Below are 14858 nucleotides of genomic sequence, written 5' to 3'. Positions count from 1 at the left end.
TGGCAAGTTGGGACTTGGGAGAGAAAAGACAACCCAGAAGACTGTAGCTAACCCAACACACCTTCCTGCAAAGGGACATCACTCCCTGTAGAACAATGTAGCAAGAGAAAGGGACAAGGAGAAATAGACCTTACTCTTCTACTCACTCCACTGTAACACATGCATGCATATGCTTTGCTACCATGTCAAGAGGAGAGCTGAGTTGGGTCGTGTGATGCATGTGCGTGCTGGAGTGCACCTCTGATGCTATTGAACTGACACTCTCACAGATCATTTGTCCCTGGGCATCTTTGCAATGCTCCTGACATTTTCAGAATGTTTCTCTGAGAAAGTTAATTTTCACTGCAAGAGCACATAGCTTAAATCTGGGTTTACTTGCCCACACTAGCCCATCTGGTAAAAGATAATATATTTCCACACACATATTAATCTATGACTTTTTTCCCTAGTCTAGCAACTTTCTTCCAAGTTCATATTGCAAAAAAACAGGGACTTTGATGTTGGATTTGAGAGGGGGCAGGGGGTAGCACAAGATATTCCCCATCCTGATCTGTCACTGCAGGCTGAGCTCTCATGCTGTAAAGCATACTGCTGTAGGTACAGAAGGGAGTTAGTGCAGTGTAGCAGATCAAAGGGACCCTACATTAGCCAGTTTTGCCCAGCTGCACTGTTGCCACGCTCTCAGTGACAATTACACTGAAACTCACATGCTTCTTATCTCTAGGAGACTGTAAATAGCCAGCTAGACTCAATACTCCCATTTCAGCACTGCATCCACCACCAAATAGTTAGGGATGCTCCATTTTCCAGCACCTCTCCTCCCATGACAAATTTAGGCAGCTTGGGCCGTTTACTACCAGCTAGTTACTGACACGAGACTCCTCCTAAGGAAAGGATCTACCAGTAGCGTTTATATGTGGGAAGATGTGTTTCTAATTCCTACATTGAAGGTCTCCTTGAACGCTGCCCTCTGGTAGTTATTGGGCTTTTCTGCAGCATCAGTTGGTGATCCACTTCAGGTGATGTGTAAGTCAAATGAGAGAGTCCTGTAGGAAAACGTAACGCGGGCAGCAGACCAGCTTTTCACTTAGCATACACCAGGACAGCTCTGCTGGGTGAGCATGTCGCTCACCGTGTGTGGCTTTGCGGAAGTGGGTATACCATTTCCCTTCCCTACTCAGTACACGTCAGCTCTAATCAAGTGTGTGGTGGTATTGCCCTTTAGCACCTGTAGCCCACCAGAGATTATCACCAGGAGCTTCTGCACTGACATTTCTGAAGCATGCAGAGGCAAGTTCCCCGGGTGTCACAGAGCTCTACGGAGATCGTAAGTTACTGCCGTGGAAAACAGGAACTTCTTGATTTTCTTATTAAAGGTACATATGAGAGAGAATGGATAACAAAGCCTGCTTTAAGTGTTTTCCTAAGCAGGACATATAAAGTTGATTTTTTGTAAAATTAAATATATAACCTTAACCTAAGTATCTATCAAGATTTTTTAATCAGCTAGTATTTTTAAAAATTACAGTTCTTACACAGTTGAGTTTAAGAATAATACGTTTACTTAGAACCCTTCCATCTGATCACTCCCTCCCCCTCAAACTATGAATAAATGGGAATGAAGTCTGAGCAACATTATGTTTTTAGAAGGCGTAAGACTTTAGGGAGGGCGTGATGATGATTTTAGGAAATTTTATTTTCTCCTAAGAAAGTAACAGATTCTGTTCTAGCCTGCTCTGAACATAGAAAGTTGTTTAAAGTGTTTGCTGCTGTCTCTGTTGTTTGTAACTAACTAGCGCTAGCTAGTATTATATCTTTTGACAACTTCCTGGTTGCTTCTAAGCACCTTCCCTTCTATGGCTGCAAAAGTCAACAATAGAAGTTTATAGAAAATTTTAGGTCCAGCTGTGAAAGTCTCAGCCTCTTTTTTTTTTTTTTTTTGGTCTTCTATACACCAAAATGAAAATCAGGTCAAAGATGTGCAGATGTGCAAAGTTTCACTGTGTCGTATAACATTTGCGTTACTTACGTACCATTTTTTGGAGTGCACTTTCTTCTTCGCACTGTATGGTGCCAGGGGTCCTTCCTAGATTTTGGAGGTGTGCAGACAGTCCTATAGCAGCAACTGCTTGAAAGGAGCCAGAAAAACAATTCACTCACTCCTTTCGAATACTTATTGAATACATCGTTGCCAAGCACTAGCCTAAGTAGAGCAAGCCTGTAATAAAGCTCAAGAACTTATTAATTCACAGTGTGTAGAAGCAGGTACTAAGGGGTGCTACTTCTGCAGTTTTGGTCTGTGCTTCTCTTGTGATAGTTTTACCTGCTCTCGTTTAACTGTTAGGGCGAAACTCACTTTTCCAACACACTGGGATGAAGTGAGCTGTAATTAGCAAGGGAATGCAAGAACTGAGGATATTAAATTCATGCTCTTAAGCCACAAAAAGCTGCCCAGCTTTCTACAGTTATTACATAAGCCAGTGAAGGGGAACAGGGACATTTACTTTATTAAGATCCAGTGGCCTACATTTTTGCTTACGCGAAGTGCTGATGCAGTAACCTGAACCCCATCCCATTATTTTCCTAGCTCTCTGCCAGTGCAGTCTATTCAAAATACCGTCTTCGTGGTGCATATTACTGAGCTCACCGCTTGCATTCAGGCAGTGATGCGCCTCAGAGTGGTGGTGGCAGAGCGAGACATGCACAAACCCTTCTCCATTAGGAGAAGTTTCCTTTTTTCCTGCCCAGATGAAATTCCAGTCACAGGTGTGGGATGCTTATGTCTGAGCGAGTGCTGGAGAGTAGTAATGTATACTATCCGAAAGGTCAAGCAAAAAGTCTCATATAAGAGGCAAGCAGGATGAGGGAGGATTTAGATACAGGATGAAAACTGTAAAACTGGCCTTAACTTTGCTATTGTGTTTCCATGAAGGGGAGAGAATATGTTAACGATTTTACAACAGCGGCAAACAAAATATAAAAGTCTCTGTGAGAGATTGCCATGCTTCTCCTCTCTACGTGGACTATATTTCTTTTCTAACTAAGAAATGAACTTCCTTCACCACTGAAGTCTTCAGTACCTAAAGAAAGTCAGCATACAAAGGCTTCTCAGTTACTGAGTCACACACATAATTATGTCATTGAAATAGCGTATGCCATCAATAATGCTGCATTTGCCTTTTACAATCATTGCCTATTAGATCATTGTTCAATACAAAGATAGGACCTAGATGCTACTTCTCCCACGTGGCAGTACAGAGCAACTGGGATCATCTTTGAAAGGCGCTCTAAAGCTTTGTTACCCTGAGGGTCACCCAATCACCGCCTATGAGCTGCTGCTTCCACAACAATTTTGAACTTATCAGCCACCTTCAACCAGATTCGACAGAGCAAGAGAAGTTTCTGAGATACTAGGTTCCTAAGCATTTTGTAAAAATAAGCAGCTTGGCAGAGAAAACAGTCTCTGTGAGAGCTTCCGATGTAAGAAAGGCAGCAGCAGCACAGCTTTTATTCACCGTCACAGAGACACCACGGGGAGTGCTGACTGTTCCACAGGAAAAGGGGTGTTTGGGCCCACTTTCTTCTAAAATATAAATACTTGTTGCCTACCCTTTACAGCCCAGGTGCTCCCTAGAAGGTGAGGATGGGACCATCAGCAGCAAGCCTGCAGGTCCCGAGAAGTATTAAAATCCATCTTTACGGGACCCACCCTAAAGCAGTACAGGAAATTCAACAGGAGATAGGCACTGAACATAGGTGCCAATTTATATCCCAGTTACTCAAAAACCCCTCAGCTCCCTAAGAAACGAAAGCACTGCAGGCCACTACTCACTATATTTCCTTAGATTTAGCCTGCTTAACTGCCCCAAAAAGGCAAGCCCTTGGGCAGAACAGAGAAAAATCTTTTCTGTTTCGGGTTCTTCTGGGAAGGATGAAAAGCAAACATAGTCTACTGTAAAAAGACCTGAGAACCAAAACCATACTCTCACGAGCTTTCACACCAGCTACAAAGCAGCCTAGCTACTTTCAGTTAAGAAAGCCACAGCTGACAGACAGGAGAATATCAAAACTCCTGGTTTAACCAGGGTCCTTACAACGAAAGTAAGTGATATAAAATGCAAATGATTGATATAATTTTTCACACAGGGCTACACAGTCCCTTTGCTAACTCCACAGATACACAAATGTTAAGCCTCAACCAGCTTCTCCCTGCTCCTGCATTTAACTTCCTGATCAGGCAGAGCTGACTACTCTCCTCTCTAGCTTAGCCGCCCATACAGGGGGAGCACCTCCTTTTCCCTGCTTGTGGTCTTGACTCTAAACCTCTGGAAGGTGTCAGGTTTGTGACAAAGCTGTTAACCCTCGAACTTCATTTCTGGTGCTTCTCATGTTGCATCTAATCTTCCTGCAACATTTAGTTACTGACATTCTTGATAGGGGCTAAAAATACCTGTTGCAAAACTTGATGTTTTGTGTTTGGTATCAAATTTCCAAAACTGGTCTGAATTTTGAAGAAACAGAGCATTGGCTCTTCAGTGGACTAATGTGCACAAATAAAATCAGTGTATTTGATATGAAGTGCATGCAGTTAACGTGATACTCAAAGATAATGCTAATGGAAATATTTATTTGACTAAGTTATATATATGGGTAAAGGGTACATGAGGAAAGAAGACTCAAACCACTTATATCCTGCCCAGAAGTCTTTTATTCCTTTCAGTGTTATTCTCAGAAAAAAAGTAAGGGAACTAAAACCAAAACCACTATTTCTGTTCATCCCACAAAATATAGCACATCCTGAGCTTGAGTGAGAGCTATTTTTCCTTTCCCCTCCTCTTGCAGGCAGTAGGTGCTGCCACAAATATCTGTGTTTGACTGATGAGGCAAAGACAGCTTTTCAACCTTCATTCCATATTGCTTGACTTTTACAGCCTTAAAAATTATGTCAATATTGCCTTTGCAGTATAATATTTTTGTAGTTCTCCTTGGGTCTATTCTACGTTTGCTTAAAGATAAAAGAGCCGATAATTAATTTGTGCAAAAGAAAAGGCAGATCCTTAAATCCTTTCCTCCTGGAAAGCAAACTGAAGTGTGTGCTTAGTAGTAGTGGCAGTTACGGGGTTTCTCGTATTCCTTCTTTTCCCATGAGGAAGAAGGTGATTTGTAAAAGCCCTCATTATATAGGAGGATCCATTTACAGTGTTTGAGGACATGAATTCAATCCCAGGCTACGGGTTTCAAACATTCTGGTAAAGATGCTCTTATTAGCTCTGCTTACCGGCACTATGCTGCTGGAAAAAGGCGAGCTGTTTATAAAGGACTGCACAGAAGTCTCCATTTGAAAGCCTCCACAACAAACAATGCGTTGCTATTAGTCACACAAAACCCAGAACTATGTTATGTATTCTTCAGGAGGAGCCTTCTCCATGAGCTCTCTATTTACCCGGAGGCCTCACAGCAAATCGCCCAGTACTCTTTCCTATGGTTTGTTACGGATGCCATGCAAACGCCAGTCATGGAGAAGTGGAGCTTTCCGAAATCGTTCTGAACAAAAAAATTGAGTGCGGAAGGTAACAGCACCTTCCCCATTGACTTCTGCAAGGAGAGACTATATCAAAAAAGCTTCTTCTTGATCCTCACTTAACACAGATTATTTCTATTGCCCACTACTGATGTGCGTGTGTCAGACTCCATGCTACGGTCTTTAGGCACATGCAATGGTGTGCTGTGCCTATTGCAGCCTTAAATTTTGCATTTCTGTTTTATTGGCTGTGAGGCATTCCTTAAAACTGTTATAATATTTTTTGATCATCACAAAGTGATAACCCATTGTGAAGTAACAGGCTTCCCATCTTTTTCACTAGGTGAGATTCTGCCGACCCTCACTCACAGTGAGCAGCATCTTTATGGAAGAGTGCACTGTATGCTGCTGTTTCACATACATAGTTGTATAAGTTCTTTTTCTTGGTATACAAGTTCTAGACAGTCTTTAAAGAAAAGCTGAATAGTTGTCAGTTGTGTGATATAGTTGTCCTTTGGGGGAGCTGTTTTGAAAAGGAAGAGGACATATCTTTTGCCTCAGTCTCTGAGTTAAACCTTGACAGAGTCGCGCTGACCTAACCATCGGTATTTGGGCCGAATTTCAGACTTGCCTATATTCTACTTATAACCATTTCTGTTCACAAACTGAAGTTTATAACTCATATAAACCAAGGCGTAGAAAGGAAATACTCAGGTATGTCAGTAGTTGTCCTCCCTGTTCTACTCCCACCCCATCCCCTTCCAGAAGGTTAATCTGGTCACAGAGTAATCACAGGACAGGTATCATGGGTTTGCATCGACTGGGAACCGAACTGAGGTCAACTACTGGGAAGGCAGCTATGCTCACCACTATAACATCAACACATTCCTAGTGGGGAACTGACCCAAAAGCTCCCAGCTTCCGCTACATTACCATACTGGTTTCAGTTAGCTACCTGTATAGTCAAGTATTGGTCATTATAAATAAACATGGCAGAAATTTTGTCCACGTCTTGTTGAATTAAAATGAGTTTTTAGAATGGACAGCAAAAGATAGGTTTTGGATAAACAGGGAACTGGATAGCACACAATGCTGGAAATACAGGTCAGTTAAACCAATTATATGGCTTACATTAAAGACTAAAATTCTGCTTCCTTGGCCTGCGGGTGGACCCCTTTGACTACACACATAAACAAGACAAGAAGATTTGACTCACAAAACAATGAATTGCTTATATCCAAAACACTTTTTAGAAACTTCTTGAAATGGTTTTTGAACAGGTTGCTGAGAAAGGTGCAATACAAAATCAGAACATGTTAGTTAAACAGGAGAAAAAGCATGTTTCTTTTTAGCTATTCTACAATATTAGTCTTATCTAAGATAATTTAGCTCCTGTTACTTCTTCCTTGCAATTCTGCAGGACAGCAAAAACTTATCGTTCATGTTCGTACAATTGATTAATCCAAACATAATTCTGATGGAGATCCTAAAAAACTTTTCCTGTCGATTTTGAAGTCTGACCATTGGATTTCTCTATATCCAGCTTCACCCATGGCAACCGATATTTCTGTTGGTTTTCAAGACGAGAGCTGTCAAATTCAGAACATTGTATGTGGAAAAGACTGCGAGAGAGAGGCAAAAAGAGGTGTGTGTACCATGGGGAACAACTACAAAAAGAAACGGGGGTGAGGGAGAATATGTCTACATTGGCAGGCCAAACATGTTTTGCACATCTTGAGCTCCTTACACCCCATGTCCTCTATCGCTATGCATCTCCCATGCCAGCCTCTCTACTTCAGGAGCTGAAATGACAGGGGCTCTGTATGTCCTATCACATTCTCTTTTCACCCCCATGCAGTATCTTTCACTACTCCTTATCCCAGCAACTCTCCCTGCTTGTTTGCCTCATATCTGAGTTCTGCGATCCCCACCTACAAGGAGTTTTATTTTCTCTACATCATTTCTTCTCAGTGTGAGGAATTGTGTGCCCCTATTCATTCATCCAAGCTCCCTTTTCCAGTTGAATCTCCAGAAAATTGAAAAGAAGGAAAAGAAGCTTGAATTTAAGGATAACAAGAACAGAATTTGCTGTGTATACTGAAGTTTTATGCAGCATTTGCTGCTTAAATATACAGTAAGAGCACTGAATATTTATGGTGAATTCTGTGGTATGGGCTATTATGGAAAGGATGTAGCTCCTACAGTACTTAACTGTTTTGGAAGAAGTTAGCCCCTCTCTTCTGAGATACTTCCATACACAAAGGACTTTTTGTTTTTTTCTCAGTATTAAGCAGAGAAGCCAAATAAACTGCTGAACCCTCCACAACGGGACAGTGAGTCAGCTCCATGGAGAATCTAATGAACAGCCTGTGGTCTGCCCTCAGCTATAGGAGGATGAGGAGGTTTCAATTACTTTAGCCCTTCTCAGGGAAAGTGCCTATTGCCTGGTTTCTGATGCCAGGTACATCAGAGGGGGACGGGATACCAAGTTCTTGCTTTTAATCAAATCACATCCCTTTTCAAAGCTGCACTCAGCAAGTGGGCACACCGCCTTCCTGTGCATAAGATCTTTAGAGCCTCAGAACCCACACATGAATAAAATTTTCAAAAATGCCCAAGTGATGTAGGAGTACAGGGCACAGCTTGTAAAAAGATAAAGGCTCCTAAATCTTTTTTGGTGCTTTTGAAAATGTTACCTGCTGTCTCTATTGATCACAGTGAGAAGAAAGATGGACTGTGAGTTAGACCATGCCTGTGCCATTTCAAGATTTTACAGCTGAAAGACAAAATCTTTGAAGCCAGTTTTTGAACTGGAGCAGGACTCCAGAGGGAGTGCAGAGCCCTAGAGTGAAGTGCTTTCTTTGGCACGTCCGACTCAAGAGACAAGCCTTGTGAACCGGTTACAGGTTCTGAGTGCCTTTTTGTGGTTAATTCCAGCTTGAGAACGTATTGCTTGCAATAGTCTGACCTGAAGGCGATGAAAGCATGATTTGCTCAGCCAAGTTCCACATCCAAATGTAAAGGGCACAATTTCCTGGCTAGTGTCAGATGAGATGAGGTGTTCCTGTTGTTATTTTGGTTTCCTGATACAGAAACAGCAGTGAGAACTTTAGGACCACATACTATCTTAGCTGCAGGAGGACCAGTCCTTTCAACAGAAGTGAGACCACAGCTCTTGCAATGGTCTTGGTTTCTCTCTTTTGCTGCACTCGGTTGCTTTCTCCAGATTATTCACCATTCCTTATGTCTGACATGCTTCAGACTACACACAGCTAGAAAAAGTGTGGCCAGGACATGGAAAGGAGGGAGAACTAAGGCTGGCAAGGTGGTGGCCTGCAGCTTGTGGGATCTTGTTCTCCCAGCTCATGGTTTGACACAGCCAACAAATAGGAGGAGGGTGATGAGGCTTTGACGGACCAAGAACGACTTTGCCGGAGTCTCTTTATTGTCAGACGTTAGAGATGGTTTGGATGGTCAGCACTTGGTGCCAGGTTGCCCTGTTCTGGAAAAGATACCTGTTTCTCTAGGCTGGGTCATTCCCATAAACTGGCTTTCTTCTAACACCAGCTTGGACGTTCTGTTTACCACTGAGGCCCTACCAACTCCTATAGGCTGTATGTCATAGCTCCTGGATAATGCTTCACATTTCAGTAGCTTTTCAAATAGCTGATTACAGATTGTTTTTGGCAGTTTTTTCTTATATGATTTGTGACACTTATGGAAAACAGTCACCACTCAGACGGTTGAGAGTCATTGCAAGCCAATACTAACAGATTTGATATTTGGCCTATATCCAGCATCCTTTCATTTATCCACAGAGTTCAGAGTATTTTGTGAGGTCTTTCACTCAGACCATACTAAATACGGAACATCATGAACGCACTGATATCCAACTGCTGAGCTCTTGTGCTACCAGGGGAGATTCAAATGATATCCGTTTCTGGATTCAGAAGAGCTGCTGTGTTGAAAAGGCAGGTAATGTAGAGTAAATGCTGATGAGCAGGGTGACCATTATGTATCGACATTCCTGTGTATTAGGAGAGAAGGCAGTCTGAAGGTGTTAGTTTTAGTATTTTTAACTTGGTTCTCTCAGTTCTGAGCTCTTGCTAGAAAGACATGTATCGAATGTAGCATAAAAGTAGTTTTGTTTTCCTGTTGTTTTTTTTTAACGTCTGTAAAATCTGCAAATGCTGTATGTACCCTTATTTACTTTGCAATTATCCTGTAAGAGCAATGCTTACTCTCTTGGCTGTGTTTTTCGTTTACTGTAATTCTCTTTTGGTAGGCTTCCCAGATAGTGAAAAATGCAGCCGCACACTCAAAATGTAATGGGCAGCCACTGTCATACTGTAAGGCCTTGCTATTAGCTTACTTTGCTGATATTTGACACCACATCATGGGACCTGTCCTGAAGACTTACCGATAGGGTGTGGCTCAGGAGATTTGAGATTAAGTTCATGCCCTGAAAAGGCATCTTTGCTCAGTCTGGAGAAGTTGATCCAGCAGGAATCAGGAAATGGGGGAATCTGCTCCAAGTACTGCTCCTAATCTCTTATGTGACTGAGCATCTCTGCACCTCAACTTCTCCTGCAAAACATGGGCCATACTATTTACCTTCTTTTGTAAATTACTCAGAGATCGTGGATTGGCTACAGGCATGTAGCGAGGAAATATTATTATTGTGCTGTATAGGGTGAACACAGAAAGACATCCCTACCGTAAACATGCATCAATTCCCCCTGGACTGAATAAGCAGATACGCACCCAGCCCTTTGTTCAATCATCACGTGTGCCCAGCCTGACTTATGCAGACCTTTCCTCTCCACCTCAGGAAGACCCCCAGACACATTAGATGGACGGCATCCATTTAGTATGCTCTTTTCCACACGGTGGCTATCAAAACCTATTTCTGTTCACCTGACAGTATCATTTTAAAATGAATAAGATCAAAGATTTTATATTCCAGAACAAACAATGGTAAAAGCTTTTACTGACCTATTGCCACTTGCCTGAGCACTTGGAAGCGAGCTACAAATTGCATGTCGCTCAGTGAGCCGTTATAAATTCTGTATGCTCCTCCTTTCCAAATCAAAATGTTGATACAACTCCTGTGCTTTGACAGAGCCGGCTGTCTGAATCCTAAACAGGAAAAGGCAAGGCAAGGTATGAAAAATGTGATGCTAGTAGGTGAGAGCTCTCGCTCACACTGCTGACAGGAGCAGATGGCTTTGCAACTGGCTTTCTGGTGTGTGGGGCTCGGCCTGCAGCCCGTCAGTCCAATTCAGAAAGCAAAACTGAGTCTTGGCCAACCCCAGGCTTTGCTGAGCTGTTTGCTCCTGGAGAGCCTGTTGTAATTTTTCATATCAGCTCTGAGAGGGAAAGAAAGAAAGGCCCTAATGTAGTTGTCTCTCCTGTAGGATCTGGAACCCACAAAGTACCAAATGTCCTCAAGTCCCATCGATTTTAGCAAGCATTCAGCAACTTCTGAGTGACTGCGCCTGTTGCTTATCAAGCCTGAGCCCTTGCTCAAATTTTGTTCTCTTCAACCTCAAATGTATACTCATTTTGTTTAGCTTGTAAAAACTGGTGCTATTTGGTCAATCTATTCTGATTAATACCTGTTGCAAATATAACACTCTTTGGATATGACTTTCTTTGGTTTTGTGATGAATATCTGTGTCCTGAAGGCAGCTGGAAGTACTGAGAAGTTTGTTTTACTCTCTCACAAATGCGCCTCTCTCTGTGCTTCCTCTCTGGGAATGAGCTCTGTGGTAATGAAAATCTACTCAAGCAAAGTCCTTCCTGGGCTTTTGCTTTTAGCATATTTTTAGCATACTTCTTTCAAAAACGTGACTGCTGAATCTGGTACATCTAGGACCTGAGTGGATCGGCTTTACAGCTGAAATACAGCAGTATAATAACAAAGGTTTGAAATACAGGCTGCTTTCATGGTGTATCCAGAAGCAAGCCTTATAACTGTAATGAGTAGCAGATCGTTTTTCATTTTATTGATTTAACTTTTTCCCAGCATCAGTGATTGTCAATAACGACTTTTTTTTGGACTATTGCGTGTAAAACAAAATAATTTGCAATTTAATAAAACAGTAATAATTGAATGGCGATATATACAGATGTGGCTGATGAGGTTTCACGGTTATTTTCTCAGTGGAAGTACCATCATTCTAGAAGTCTGAATTTGTCATTTCTTTTTTGTTTTAGAAGTTGTAGTCTCCAGTCTAAGAAAATGTAGCTTTTACATACAAAATCTAATAGAAATAATATGGGTCTTTCTTTTTAAAACAACATGTGGTAATAAATCCAGACCTCCAGTATTTTAAAGATATATGTAAAGCTTTGGTTCCAGCGACTCCAAAATCATTTAGAGACCAGCAACACAGAATCAGATTCTGTTGCTGTTCCTCAGAATGACTTGTATTTTTCTTCAGTTCATGTCTTTCCAGGCTAATTTGCAATCAGGTAAAACTCAATGTGACAAAGAGCAGCAGAGCTGGACCCTGAGTCACCTGGCACTTAGCAAAAATTGAAAAATATCAGAAGCACCTGAAATTCTCACTGAAGACTGGTGGTCACTGGCAAATTATTATTATTATGGTAGTAATAGCAAGTCTTGGCTTCACTGGCCTTTTACTACTTTGACTAAGCAGTTACTTGCCAGATTATTACTATTTTGGCACTTGATGCAAAAAGACTGTAGTTTTCCGGTTTCTTAAAGCTGAGCATACATTTATTGAATGAAAGTATTTATTAAATATACTGGGACAGATTTTCAACAGGCGTTAAATAACTTACCTCCATTTGCCAAGAACTCTTGCTTGTTATGTTTTATTAGGCTGAGAAATGTGAGTTGCGTAGGTGGAAAACAAAGGAAATGTAGCTTCACTATGAAAAGCCACATCACTGCATATCTCCTGATACCATGTAGACCTGAACTCTGTTAGTTTGTATTGCCCACACAGTTGCATCTATTTTACAAAATCAGGAGCAGCACAGAGAAGTTAAATAGGGAATGATTATCCAAATATAGGAATCAGAGGGCATTCAATGAAACCGGCATGTGGCAGGTTCAAAACCGAAAAAACCCCAGAAGCTCTTTTTCCCTGTATAGCGTAGTCAAGTTGTGGAACTCTTTTCCACAAGACACTGTGGATATTAAACATTTGCACAGGTTCAAAAAGCAATTGGACAAGCTAACGGAGGAAAAAGTCATTAAGGTGAAATACTTAGGTAGATTTGGTGTCTGCAAAGAGTAGACCAAACAAAGACACCTAACAAAAAGGGCTGAAGAGTGATGTTGCTCAACACTAACTTGAATTAGAATCGTCTGCTGGCCCAAATTGTATCGTTCATTTGTTCCTCTCTGAATTTTTCCATCAGCAGAGGTCAGCTGGCATTCACCTTAGCTCCAAAAGCTTATTGTCGCTTATGTCCTCTAAAAGCTTCTTGTTGTGAACAGTAATAAGAGAGTAATTTGACACCACCCAGAATTAAAATCTTGGTCCAGGGCTCATTCACATGAGTGGAAACTTTGATGGGTGCTGAATTAGAGGCTGACAGTCATCTACCTTCATTTGTGTGTCCCATTTGTTCAGTGAAAGAAACCCAGGTAAATCAGACAGAGGTAAGTCTAGGGACAAACTCTGTTATTCACAATGAGGTTACACAGATGTCACCAAGAGGACCTTTACTTTTTTATGACCTTCTTTCTCTTTTGCTGTAAATACTTTTTTAAACGATTCGCCAGCCATACGGCACAATGCATTGCACTGCTTTGTCTATCAGCATTCAGATAAACTATTGCTACTGGCCAATTCCTGAGGATGATTATTCCATAGCACACATTAAGCCCCAGGAAAAGAAAGATAATTTTGTGTGTGTGGAAACAGGCTTATATCCATTTCTTTAGTAAGGCTTTAAAGCAGTCTTGGAGACCAAGAGAGTTCTCATGGAGAATCCGATACATAACATAAAGAAATCTTGACCCTTTTACTGTACCTTGAGTTCTGGGACTGAGCAGCTGTTGTGATCTTCACAGGATGCGTGATATTCCAGCTCTGCGATAGAATGGAGGACAAATAAAACAGAAAGGGTAGGGATTAGATACTTTAGGTCCAAAAAGCATTAAACAGCCCTTGATAACTCCTGGGAACGATTTATTGATTCCTTCTACGCACTGCACATTCCCATTAAGTGATTTCATTTCCTTATTTCTCCTAATCACATCACTTGGTTTAGAAGTCTTTTGCTCTCTGAAACCTGGGGGTACATAGATAAGTTCAATTTCTCACGTGGCTATGCTTTTTATTACATGTGAAAAGTTGATATAGTAAAAGTAACTCCTTGGAGCCAGCAGGTCTGGAGCTTTCATCATTACGAATCGTTGCATCAAGGAAGCACCAGCGGGTTAATTGCTGTGCTAGTCTCAGTCAGACTGACGTGGCTTCTTCCACGCCTGTAATGGACACCGATAAAGTCCTAGGAAGACTGAGAAGCATATTGCCTCTGAGAAGCATATTGCCACCTTGGAAATAGTGGTAAGAGACCAAAAATAATAACAAGGCAGTGATGTTGTAGTAGTCAAATCCGTGAATCTTAACTGTGGAGATTTAATTTGCCTTTGTAATAACTAATACCGCAAATAGAAAAATACTGCTAGGAGAGCCTGGAGGAAGACAGAGGGGTCGTTGCTTTGTTTTTTGCTTTACAAATAAAGGGAGAAATTGAGGGTCTTCAAAACTTTTAGTTTGGCAAAATGGAAAGAAGCATTCCTTGCACAGCAGACTTTGATATTTCATCCCATGGCCATCCAGTGCTTTTACGGTCCATGCATTAAGGGGCTGCCAGTGCCCCAGGCCTCTCACTAGCCAGTTCAACAGCATCTGGAATGTAGGAAATTTTCCACATTGGTCGCTCCTTCACTGGGAGCAGGCAGAGCCACCTCAGCTGCTTGCGAGGGAGACCAGGGCTGCAGGGCTATTCCCCTCTGCTGTTGTCAAGGGCAGGAAAACCCCGGCCACCACATGTTCCTCTCAGAGATTTTTCAGGCAGCTTAAGGCAGGGCTCGCTGCGGCACATTCAGACCAACTGTTGGCACCGCTTACCTCTAAACCAGGAAAAAAAATCTGCTGCTGCACTGGAACAGGAACGAAAAGAAAACAGAGATACAGAACATTGGGTATATTTCTATTGGCGCTGGCTGCTGGGCACGGTATATCAGTAGCCTCTAGTTCCCGAAATGTCCCTCCTTTGCAGATATTTACAGAGGCATCTGCAGCAGTCAGCCGGACTGCACTTAAATGAATGAAAAATAAACCTGTGA

General features: G+C 41.8%; 1 protein-coding gene across 1 annotated transcript in view; it reads left to right on the top strand.

Moving 5' to 3' along the window:
- The first annotated feature begins 1259 nt into the window (after window positions 1–1259).
- CLDN14 (claudin 14) overlaps window positions 1260–14858 on the top strand; it is a 28960-nt gene continuing 15361 nt past the window's right edge. Inside the window, exon 1 of the mRNA XM_009667571.2 lies at window positions 1260–1376. The gene's annotated coding sequence lies outside the window, so the exon portion shown is untranslated. The remainder of the gene's footprint in view (window positions 1377–14858) is intronic.

This window comes from Struthio camelus, chromosome 1 (assembly GCF_040807025.1).
Source record: "Struthio camelus isolate bStrCam1 chromosome 1, bStrCam1.hap1, whole genome shotgun sequence".
Classification (NCBI taxonomy): Eukaryota; Metazoa; Chordata; class Aves; order Struthioniformes; family Struthionidae; genus Struthio; species Struthio camelus.
The sequence above is the reverse complement of the archived record's forward strand: the minus strand, read 5'-3'. Positions and strand labels throughout refer to the sequence as shown.